Source organism: Cheilinus undulatus, linkage group 13 (genome assembly GCF_018320785.1).
Source record: "Cheilinus undulatus linkage group 13, ASM1832078v1, whole genome shotgun sequence".
Lineage (NCBI taxonomy): Eukaryota > Metazoa > Chordata > Actinopteri > Labriformes > Labridae > Cheilinus > Cheilinus undulatus.
In genome coordinates this window covers 36,437,948-36,450,973 of record NC_054877.1, presented here as the reverse complement: position 1 = coordinate 36,450,973, position 13,026 = coordinate 36,437,948, and the positions used below count along the sequence as shown (strand labels likewise).

At 38.1% G+C, this 13,026-nt stretch overlaps 1 protein-coding gene across 4 annotated transcripts in view; it reads right to left on the bottom strand.

Moving 5' to 3' along the window:
• tnk2b (tyrosine kinase, non-receptor, 2b) overlaps nt 1-13,026 on the bottom strand; it is a 96,846-nt gene that overhangs the window by 71,278 nt on the left and 12,542 nt on the right. For all 4 annotated transcript variants that reach the window (XR_005992716.1, XM_041802356.1, XM_041802359.1 and 1 more), the window contains exon 2: nt 8,348-8,596. The gene's annotated coding sequence lies outside the window, so the exon portion shown is untranslated. The remainder of the gene's footprint in view (nt 1-8,347; nt 8,597-13,026) is intronic.

Sequence of the window (13,026 nt, the reverse complement as noted above, 5' to 3'; positions counted from 1 at the left end):
AATTTATATAGATTGGGTAAAAAGTAGGTCTAGCGCTCAATAGTATGCTTACTGACCACAAGCTAATCCATCTAAAATGTGAAATCTAAATTGGCAATAATCTCTGTTCATTTATTTTAGGAGCATTTCTACTGTTAGTAAATGATACAATAACCATCTGATACTACAGAAGTCCTAGACACCCACAATCTGGCTAGTCTGTTGTTTTTAATTATCAGAAATTGCAGGCAAACTCCTGAGGAAATAAAATTAATTGACAGATTTTTGTAATGTTGATGCAACTGAAGATCGCCTAGTTTCTTTACTTCTCCACCACTGACCATTAAAATACTGGAGATGGTCTGACGACCCAGTATATCAAAACGTGTAGTTTTCCTTCATTTATGATATTAACAAATGAAAAAAAAATCCCTAAACTGAGCATCTTGGACTTCTATGAGTATTGATTTGGTGTCAAACAGGTGACAGTGTCATCTTATTTCATTTTTTTATTTCTTTAGGAGAAAATATAAGATATACATTGTGCAATGTCAAATATCCAGATATGATTCTTGGCTCTATTTCAAACAAATCTTTGTTAACATATACTTTGACACTGTGAAATGCTTTTACTAACTCTCTCTCTCATACAGAAAAATTCTTCATTCAAATTTAAGTCCATCTATAATGTTGGTTTCTGATATTTGCTTCTGAACTATCTGCTCTTTTTCCAACTACTGACCACAAGGGGGCAGGCTAGGGCAGTGAGAGCAATAAATAACATTCAAAGCAGTTTTTGTTCATTTCTATAAGACAAGTGTAAGTAATGAAGTCCAAATCTGAGTGACTTCCTGTCTTTTATGTAGCACATATATATTTATCTAAAAATATTATGTGCATAAAAAGCTTATACATAACCTGGCAAAAAATAAGATCTGGGACCCTAAATGAGACAAAACTGTCTGAGAAACAACAAAGTTCATGGAAATGTAAAGTAAGTCATTATGAAAGCTCATGTGAAATTACATGGATGTTTGAGAGACATTGGAGCTCAGGGAGTGTCTTGTACCCGTATGTAAGAAATCATTCTTCAAAGACCATAAACCTTTCACTATTTTCAAAATTAAAAAAAAAAAAAAACATGAAGTTGATCTGAAATGGAGTTGTTCAGCAGAGATGTTGAAACGGCTGCAGACTGCTGCTCAAACTGGTGATGCTAGGTCAGATGTTAATAATTCTCCTTAATGTCTGTCAGCAGCTTCAGGGACGTAATCTCTTCTATTTTTGGAAAAGGCAGACGTCCTTCCCTCTGAGTGATTCCTGTGAACTGAAGTGTTCAGTTTATCCTTCGGGTTGATGATGAGGAAAAGTGAAATGTCAGTTTAATGATTTCTACCCACACGCTAACCATGGCCTCTGACACAGACAGATAGATGGCACTTTAAGAATATTACAATACAGGGTAATCCAAGAGTCAAGAACATCTACAGAAATCTCCAGCAAAGGCACACATTATCTTCTGAAAATGATGCAGAAACCTTTAGGAGTTAGATAATTTGTTGAGCTGTTTTACACTGCTATAGTGTGACTAAATTTCTTATCAAACACAGCATTAAGACCTGAAAGTCAATGAGCTGGTGTTGTTAGACACCTTTAAGAGGAAGTTATATGATTCAGAGGCAGGCACATCAGCTGCAAATATTTTGCCTACATTATTGAGTATTATGGGTAATTCTGACATATATTTGCTGTTTTAAGTTGCAACTACTCATCTGTTGATGCATTTGAATTTTGCATCCTGTACTTCCAGTGTACGGCTGCTCATTGTTGATCAGAAACTCTGCTAACTTCTGCAGCCTGTCGGTTACAATTCTTGAGAGCTTCAACCTCAGTGGGGTTTTCCTGGTTAAATAAAGTTTCAATTATTAACTAATGCAAAATAATTTTAAAAAATCAAGACTTTAACATTTAAAATGCTTCAACCTGAATACCTTAAGACACTATGAGAGCTGAGTACATGAGTTTGCGTCTGTACGTGGGTGGAAATGAGCGCTTCCACAAACTTGAAAAAAAAATTGCATCATCACTGCCTGAAGAGGTGTGCAGGTACGTGTTTGTGTGTTTGGGTGTAAGAGTGTGCCTGGTCAATATGTAAGCTGCTCTTCCGGTCCCATCGACTCACAAGGAGTGAGAGATTGAGTGGAGTAACGACTGATAAGAGAAACAACAACACTCACTGTACTCTGTGGCCATGAGTGAGCGTGTTTATGAGAGTGGTGTATGTGACAGAGACAGAGATGTAGAGAGAAAGAGAAAGAGAGAGAAGGGAAAAGGAAGGTAGAGCTTTTCAACAAACTGAAGCAGAGAGAAACACATTTAGAAAAATTATATTACATTTGTAATTTAACATGGCAAACTAGGTTGTCATGAATCATTTCACTGAGACAAGCACAAGAATTCAGAGCCCAGACAAAGTTTGCATGTAACCAGGATCTGTTTTTCTTAATGTGTCGTATGGTGTTTAACTGTGTGAGCAGGAAACTTAGGACTTTTATTATAAAAGACTCAAACATCCATCAACTAAAGAAGAAATGTTGCACATTTTTGTAGTCCTTTCATTTTCATAATGGCTGGTGCTTTAGATAACAATAGAGGGCCAGTTCAGGATTTACATAGCAAGGTTACAATAGTTCGAGATTTTTCATTAGTTTTTATTTTCATCTTGTTTTACCTTTTGTGTTGAATTTCAGTTTATTTCTGATTAGATTTAACTGTTTAATATTTGCAAAAATGCTTTGTCTTACATACATTCTTATTAGTGTTTAATTTGTGCAGCACAATTAACCCTAACACAATCGTGATGTTAGGATATGTAATTACATAATCATACAAAATAAACAAACATATACCCAAAATTTCAAAGAAAATACTCGGAAATTTCCAAGCAAATTCTCCCAACATTTCAAGCAAATGGCCTAAACGCCAGTGGACATTCTGGTTAATTATGTCAGAATTCCACATCAGAGATAATCACTGTGTTGAATATTTTCCCATACTGCTGAACATCCTGCAGAGGATAATTTAGAAAAGGAAAGTTATTCTTATGACAGTTCTTTCACTCATAGCGGAGACTCAGGCTGAACGATTTTGAAAAAATATCTCGTTATGAGTATTTTGATTGATACTACAAATTTGATATGAATTGTTGTATTGAAGGGAATGATTATGTTTACCCCATTCTCATTTTAAATGAGTAAGAAATTATACAAGAATAAGAAAAGTAGGGTTTTTGCTAACTATTCTAAAAAAAAATGACACTGGAATGTTTGCATAACATGTAGAGCATTGAATCTCTGCTGCTAAAAACACCCCAAAATATTAAACCGGTATTTTGGCACACATTTTAGGTAGACAAGCAGATATCTTACTTCTGTACATTAAATTTAGTATTTCACTATGTTGGTAGGAAAGTCAAATAAACAGACAGTAAAGAACAACAGCTTACAGATAATTATTAGCGTTAATTCAATTCCCAAAGTGTAAGATTTAAAACTTTCCCTGAATTATATAATTCTCACAAGTTCCAACGTAGATTTTAACTTTGGAAAGTGAAAATATATTAACTTCCTTATTATGTTCATTTTTAACACATTATTAACATTCACAAAATGAATTAATCAAGTTTAATCTATTTGATATTTGTTTGTTATAATATAAAATGTTTTAGTGCTTGGATTTGTAGAGAAAATATATACAATGAGGGACTTAATAATAATCACATATTAAATTAAAACCGATATAGAGGGAAAAAATCTGATTATTTTCCAGAATCATTTAGCACTAATTATAATGCATCCTCTTGACACACTCAGCTCTCAGCTATAGATACTGCTCTTGATAAAGAGTTGTACATTATCTTTCACCTAAAACAATTTGTTTCCACAGACAGGAAGTCAGTAACGAAGTGGATAACTTCATTCATGGTGCAAAAGTGTGTAACATCAAAAACAACAACAATCTGTCAGAAACATAAGCAAAGGAATTCCAGCAGTGATCAATCTTCCAAGGTAACATCCAAAAACATCCGAACATCTAAGACACATTTAAACATTCTGCCCAAGGGTATGATGGGAAAAGTTCGTCCACGTATCCCCCAAGATTTGAAATGCCAGTCGGCGAAGCTTAAATGAACTGACTCCTTACAGAGTTGGACTAACACTGTAAAATAACTCCAACACTGAAGGCCATTTCACTCAGGAGTTAAAGTTATACTTTGAGATATTAAATCAAAGCTTATATGGTGAACACTGAAAAATCAACACTCCTGTTTGTGTTGTCGTTTCTGTTACATGTTGTGTTGTTTATCAAACTGGCAGGCCACTAGATGACCCAGAGCCATGCTTAAAAGAGACAACTTGAACAGATCACATATTTATTATGTCAGAGGTGCTCAACCTTCAAGCACACTTGTACTTTCAACACATGACTGCATACTAGCTGTAATCATCTGAAGTTTCTCTGACAGAGTGGCTTATATTCAAAACTCTGGGATGTTTTAGTTTTCCAGCTCATGGTTGTGAGTTGCCAGTGTCACTAGGTGATCTATTACAGGGTCACTTAATCAGGAAACCTGACGCGTTAATAACACGGCCAACATACAATACACCCGGAAGCAGCAGACAGCATGCCAGACCTCAGGGGGGCTAGTAATGAGATACCTGTGTATCTGTGTGGAGGAACAGTGAAAAGGGAAAGGATTATGAGAGGTAAAAACAGGTAAAGGTGAGAGTAGAGGACAGCCGGGGGGGTGAAATTGACAGTGAGGTGGCAGACAACCAGGTAGATTAATAGAAGAGTCAGCCGAAAGGAGCAGCAGGGGGTGTGAGGAGCGACAGCCGGATGTAAGTTCAGGGTTAAAATAACACTGTCCTCTCTCTCACACCCACTGACTCCCAGAGGCTCCCTTTCCTCCTAGTTCTCCTCTGTCAGTCTGGGCCCCCGCGGCCCTCCAAGCATTCAGAGACACTCTCCACAAAAAGCTCCCTCACTGCTCACTGCTGCTATTCTGGGAGCTCCACTTCCGCTCCCCAACTCCCTCTTAGTCCAGTTCCCTCCATCCTCATACTTTCTGTCTCTGTTTACCTTTCTTACCACTGTCACTGCTGTCATCAAATTTGCTGTTTACCTTCATTCATGGAGCATCTCTGACTAAAGTGGTGGAAACATTCCTTCCAATATCCATTATAAGTGTTTTTGGCAAATGCAGGGAGTCAATCTACATTTTTACCCTCAGGCCAGAACAGCTGGAGAAACATAAACTTCTCTTTAACTGCTTTACCAGTCGCTTTGATTTCTAAGAACTTAATCGTGGGTAGATATCAGTATGAAAACAGATAAGTCAGCTTTGCAGGATTCATTTACGTGAACCTAAACCTGAATTTCCACTCTGCCATCACCACCAGTTCTCACTTTTTAAATAACAAATTGTCAACTCTGCTTTAACGATCCATTTAAAACATGTTTGTCACCATAACTTTTCTTCTGTCCGAGTAGATATATCTTAATGTCTCTAAAAGAAATCGATACTCTCTGCTTTAAAATCTGTGATTGATGAGGGAACAGCTTCTTCTCATGGACTTTTCTTATGTTTGAAACAAATCAGCCTAAGTTGATAAAAGCTCAGAGAGTATGGCTGCACATTAAATTTTATTTTGGTCATAAAATGTTTGAATTTGACCACTGCTACATCACTATCAACTCTAATAGTTCTACGTAAATGACACTAAGGCTAAATCAGGGTTTCTACTCACTTTTAACCATTACGTTTAAGTCTCTTTAAGATCTGGGCTGGGAAAAGTTAAAGCCACTTCTCTGTGCAGCAAACAGGTTTAATGCACTGTTAAAGGGGACATATTTTACTCTTTTAAGGCAAGTTTATATTGGTCTCAGAGGTCCCCAAATCATGCCTGTGAAGTCTGTTGCTGAAAGAAATACTCCAGTATAGGATTTATGTATGTCTAAAAACCCCTCTGTTTCCTCGACTGACTCCGCCCCTGACCACGCCCTTCTCCAGAAATGGATGTGGCTCAATGAATGAGGAGGAGGAGGAGAAGAACTTTCCTCCAACCGCACCTGGGGGCAGTGCTAAGTCCCCACATGACATCATGAGGGGAAAATCTGAGAACGGCTTGTTTTAGCACACATTTTCTGAAAGGTGTGTGTGTTTCGGGGGGGCTCAGAGGGTGAATCTATTCACTGATGGGACAATGTTTACCTCTGTTACAGTGGATATCCCCCCCTTTCTAGTAGTTGCTACAAGACCTTCTTCCTGTTGACCTTGCTTACATGTTAGCAAGCAGCTAGGTGGTAGTTGTCTGTTGAAAAGCCAAAAATAAACAACTTTACAGCTCTATAAATTTCGTACAGACTATGCTTTAATTTTGGTATGAATGTGATGAACGCTGTCCCTTTAGCTTATGTTGATTTCTGAAGTCAGAGAAAAATATGACTTCTGCTACACTCAGCATTTATGCTGTCCAACATGTCAAACCACATCATCTACTGTCAGTAGATAAAAGTAATTTTCTTTGGTACGATGTCAGTCAAACTGAAGTTTACATGTATTTTAAAATTCCAGTTTTAGTCATGCAAACATAATCATACAACTTTGCCTGCCTGCAAACCCCAGTTCCTTTAAAAGTTCAAACTTCGTGGATGTAAAACAGTCTGGGTTGGTGTTGACAAATATGACAAATAATGTATTCCTCTAAATTAGGGTCCTGTCATGATTGCTCGGCCTGTAGTCTGATTTTCATTGCTTATTAATGTTGGGGCAGTAGTATAGGTAAATTTGTATAACGAAGCAGGTCTCTGGTGTACTTTTGTAATACTTATTTAAAAGAGAATAGGCCTATAGTGATTTGCCTAAAGACAAGATATTAAATGTTAAAACTGACAAACTTTATTGTTTCTTTAAGTATAAACACATTCTAAATTTGATGCCTTAGGCATGTTGTAAAAAAAGTTGTGACTGGGCCAGGAAAAGACTGAAAAGGTTGAGGAATACTCAAAACACCTGTAACACTCCATAGGTAATGACGCGTTAGTTTACGTAGGATACGGTAGTCATACACCCAGCCATGATCAGCTGACAGCCAGCTGATCCCAGTAACTGCCCCCCAGCTCCCACAGCCAATCACAGCTTTCTCTCAACACGGCTGTGTAGTTAAATATTACATACTTCTAACTTATCCCTGCTTGCATTAATGCTGATGCACCACGATGCTACTCCCCCTCCCCAGCCTCCTCCTTTACAGCGTGAAGCTTGTTGCACCCTCATATTCAGATTCATTCTACTATGGATTAATTGCTTATAAACTAATTTTATTGTATTCAGAATGCATTGTCATAAATGTATCTATCCATGGGTGTTGTTAGCTCTGCACTCCCTGGTAAGTCAAAGCATGCTGCTTGATTAACCCAGGAAGCATCTTTTAGGCAGAGCCTTCTCTGCCAAGAAAAACTGTATATCCATTTTGCAATAAAATGGACGACAGTGATCCTGACAGGAAGTAGGTTAATTGGTGACAAGTTAAAGTACTGTAATTTGGTAAAAAGGAGCTCCTCTGAAAGGCTCACTTGTTCACAGCATTATATTTTAATTCACATTTTATAGCATTCCAACTTTTTTAGAATTGGGGCTTGTAAATACACCAAATGTCTCTCACTTTCTTTCATCCTGTGCTCTCAAACACAAACTCACATATTATCTCTGTTTTTTTACTGAGGTGTTCACACACTTGTTTGAGTGTATGTCTGGCCAGCATCCTGTGTGTGCATCTGTTTGTTAGCCTAGAAGAGGCGTTTCTATAAATGCAACAAGTTTGACTCTCGCTTCCTCCTACTCTACCTCATGAGCTAAGAAATGTTATCCAGTGACCATGTCCAGAAGTAGAAAATAAATAAATGTGGGATGTGACAAACCCGCTGGATACACAAACATATGCCTGACTAAACAAGAAACTTTCAAACACATCCATCTCGTTTTATCTGTAAAGAAGCAATAAAAAAAATGTACATGTTGTAAAGTTTCCTTCCCCTCTTTACGTTGCAAAGCCTTCTTTACCTCACACTGAGCTTAACACATAGAACAAAACCACAGTATCAACCAAGATGACATCATGCTCGCTATTTGCTCCTCAGCATTTCAGAGGTGAATAGTTCCCATTCAGCCATGGAGTGAGCTGATGTGTAAACCTCCCCGCTCTGAGAAGAGCACACTCACTGTTTGGCATGATCTCATGTCTGCATAGCTCAAACACTGAGACAGAAAAGTAAACACAAAGCTGACAGATAATAATTATCTTACCTGCAATATTTTAGTCACAGGAGCCTGGTTTTCTCTCCTGATGGGAGTCCAGCGTCTGCTCTGACACCGTCAATACTCTGCTCAGGTTGATGACAGGAAGTCAGCCGTGTGCAGACAAGGCCCCCAGTCCATTGAGATGAGATTTTCCCCAGCTACAAGTCCATGACACTGCAAAGCTGGCACACCTTCACATGATTTCATCCTCGTCCATTGGTCAACACAAACCCAGGAGTATGTTTCAGGACGTGCCTGAAAAGCACAAAAAGGGGGGGAAATATGACTTATCCTTTTGTACAGTGCTTAGATAGCCAGCATTACATGAACTGTGTCTCACTTTCTCTGTAGCACTGAAACTGAGCACCCATGAGTCTTTGTTCAACCACAGGGTGATCTGATATTGTGGTGAGAAGATGAGTCAGGGCCAGGACCCTGGAGAGGTTTACAGGGTTTCAATAGAAAAGGAGCATACTATACTGGAGGGTTTAATGCAGACAGAAACTAAGTTTAAAAACACAAGCAAATATGCGTTTTATGGAAACATGTCAAAATACAATTATGAAACTAGTATGATTATGGCCAATAGTCATAAGGTACTGTAAAATCTGAGAGACAAGCCGCTCCAGTAGATAAGCCACAGCCTGTTCTTAAAACCTCCCACGGGGGAAAAAGGTTTAAACTTACTTGCATTGTAAGTTTTATTTCGTCTGGTTAAGTCCACAATTGATCATTTCTGTGCTGTGGCGTTGCTCTTTTAGTACCATCTGTTTTCACCCAATGGAGTTTGCACATCTACTAGCTATAATAAAGAGAATGAGCTCTCAGACTCCAGTGATTGCTCAGAGACTGATTCACAGCCTGCGAGTCACTTTGCCCTCTTTCGCCTGTGACATGCTGTCTTTATTAAGAAGCATTCTCAGTCAAACCTGCACTATACACCATCTATTTACATAAAGGTTTACTTTCTGTTTTCTTTAATTGCATGGTTATGACATTACAAGGGGGAAAAGTAGCACCAATCTTTGCCAGTGTGGTTCGTTTCATTATGTATTCCTGCAAAATCTCAATATATACTACAGACTTTCAGCAACAGTTATCAACTCATTCTCATTTCACCCGCATAACTTAACAGACGGCAACACCTGAAAAGGTAAACAGTAACATTTTATTTTAGTAGGCCCTCATTACCTAGTCATTTTAAACCAATAAGTGTAATAATCTAGTAATTTCTCAAGAATAAGGTAATTTTACCAGGTAATAATCTTGAAACCCATACCTTAACCCTAAAAATTACTTATTAAGGAATGATCCACTTTAATTTAGTGGGACAGAAAAAAAGAAATTCCCTTTGAATTGTTAAAGCAATTTACAGACCTTTTGCATGTAATGTCACACCCCACGTGGATGGCAAAAAAGTCACTCTATGTATTGCAAGCTATAGTCGTAAGAGTTCTGTCCACAAATTCCCCCCAAAAAGACACTGATGATGTCAGGATGAGAAATATGCCAATTAGAAGATAAATTAATAAAATAGTTTCATGTTAAGATGTGTTACCTAGAGAGCTTTAATAAAGTGACTGTGCTACTATGCTAAGGTTTGTTTATGTGGAACAGCAGCACGTGGCTAATTTACATAGAAACAGTGGTAGCTTGGGTAGGCTGGGTTTAAGTCTAGCTATCATAAAGTTCCAGTGGACCTCAAGGACTTGGAAAATCTACCTGACCAATCCAGGAACTGTTGTCAACACAGAATTGCGTCATGCAGGACGATGTGTATGTTTCTGGATTAGAGGAAACGGCACCATCTCAGTAACCTGAGGCTAGTTTTGTTGCTAATACAGCTAGCATTAGCAGTAAACATAACCTCAGCTGCAGGGAAGAAAACTGGACCAGAGGAGGACAACCCTGAACCATCCACAGTGAATGCTTTTCACTCTCTTCAGCTCCTCCAAATAAACAGGATGGTTGGACTTAAACTAACAATGGCTACGACTGAGTTAATCAGCTAATGAGGACCAACATTATCAAAGCCACAGAGTTCATTTGAAATGCTTTTTGAGTTTTTTGCTGAGTGGTGTGTAACTTTAACAGACTGTTGGTTATCGATCTGTTGTTGGTGTTTTTTGAGGTGAATGTTATCTGGCTGTTGTAAGCTGCTGCATTATAGTAGTGGCTAATATGCTAATAGGCTAACTGAGAGCTAATGTGAAGGTGTGTTAAAAACTGTCCATAAATGGACTGTATGTGTGTAAGAAAGAGAAGGTCACACTTTCAGTATCTTAATTCAAAAACCTTACGTACATAAATATGTGTCTCCATAGTAGGGCTGAATGATAAGGGAAATTAATCTTATTGCAATTTTTTTCCCCAATATTGCAATTGCGAAATAATATGCAATGTTTCCTTAAGCTCCTGATTTTGTGTTTTGTTGGGGTTTTTTTTGTTGTTTTTTGTTTTTTTTCAAATTAGACAGGAATTGTTGTATTGAAGGGAGTCATCATTATTATGTTATTCTCATATTTAGTTTTGGGTGATTGCATGATAAGAAAATTATAACTTCTCTGCAGCAAAATAAATAAATAAATCATCTGGTATTTTGACACAAATTTCAGCTTAAATAAATAATGCACCTTCCGTGCTTCATAAATTGCACCAGGCCATATTGCAATTTTATCTCATTTTCGATAATTGCCCAGCCCCGCTCCAGACTTGCTGTTGTGCAGGCATGATGCTTTTGTCGTTTATTATTTAGGATATTAGTCGTATGTATGTCATATGGCTATCAAAATCACACGTCTGTTCATTTCTCTCTGGTTTCATGAGCATATTTTGACATTTTAGTGAAACACTAAACTCAGAGGTATTCGTGTGGACATTAATGGCTTGAGGGTGTTTTAGGATCAATGCCTGTATATAAACACCTTTGTCAGTCCACTCTTCATATGTTTCTCTGCTTGTGAGCGCCCTCGAAGTAAAATACTTCATTTGACAGAGTCACTGACATTTGTGTTAAGTAGCCTGACCCAATTATAGCACTTTCTGTTACTTTTAATGCTCCAAAATACACTTCTGATATAATTATTTACCAAAAACCATCCTGACCTAATGTAAACAGCCGTTTGACATTGCTACTACTGCTGGAGAGAAACGTTACAGTAGTGAAGTGTGTGCAAAAGGTCAATATATAAAATAATCATCTTATTTTTAAGAAATACCTTGGTTAAATGCCACCAAATGACCAGATAATAGCAAAATATTACAAGGAATAAAATTTTAGCTACAACATTCCTTAATATTAATTAGTTATTACTTGTAAAATGTCAACTTATTACTAGATAATTACCACCTTATTACTTTAAAATTACTAGGTAATTAGGGTCCACTAAAATAAAGTGAAGTGACAGAAATGAATATTTTTACTCATTTGAAATCTCTGCAAAACAAAGCGACAACATTCTGCTAAAAAAAATTAAGATATTTTCAATGATCCATATTATACTGATTTTAAAGTATAATTCAAGATTGTAAGCATTTTAAACAGGTCCTAAAAAACACAAACTGAAAGAACATGAGAGTCTATGTAAGCATGGCCTGCTGAATCAATAAACTACAACCGGAAGCGACTTCTATTGCTGGATGTGAATTAAGTTGACATTGTTCCAAACCAGGTCTGGGGGCTGTGGTAGGAATGCCTGAGGGGCCCTGTGCAGGAGAGGGCAGTATGAATGAATCAATGCAATTCACACGGACAGACGAGGACACAGTCCACCCACCACCTAGTAAAGTAGCCGACTGGAGCCTACAGTGTCAGAGGAGAAGCTCACAACAAGAGGGAACACCGAGCTATTCTTCCTCCATGCACGCTCTCCACAAACGTCTCCTTTGTCTGAAGGAAAAAAGATTACGTATGTAACTGTGCGTGGTATAACACCAGCAGGCAGGACACCAGCCATCGACACTCATAGACCTGACTATAAACAAAAACACACATTCAACGGATAGCTTTAGAGTGACTAGTGACCCATGGGATGTCATTCATTTATCGACGTGCACCAATCATGCATTAATGGCTCAGGCTACAACAGTAGTCTGCATCTTTTTCTATTGACAGCAATCTGAAACATGCCAGAGGGTGACATCACACAACCCCAACAGTTTTTACATTTTTGTTACACAACTCTGACAGCAGGCAGGGCTGGAAGAAGGTAGTTTATAGCTGCAGCCCCCACCCTGGCACAAAAAAGAGGAACACCACCACCCAGTCCCTCGACAGTGTAAGAAAGGCCAGAAATAAACTGCACAAACACGGCGCACAAAGCACAGAGGCCACTTAATACCGAGTGCCCCTGATTGCAACATGCAATACCGTGAGTTGCTCAACGTGGTTAGAGTCAAATATTTGGCTCTGCCCACATTGAGCAAGACCAGCCAGCCTTCTCTATTCTATTTTTTTATTTGGGCTGGATGTCAAACCAACATTTGAAAACAAAAAGACACATTTTATGTTTCCTGGCTCATAAAATGTTGACACAGTAAACCAATGACCGATGTGTGAACTGTTGATGACAGTCACTACTCAAAATCTTACCAGCTTCATGCATCTATATCAAACCTCCATGTGCCTCCCTGTTGATGCTTCTGCTTTGCTGAGGAATCCTGAACCATATTCCCCAGGTTTACAG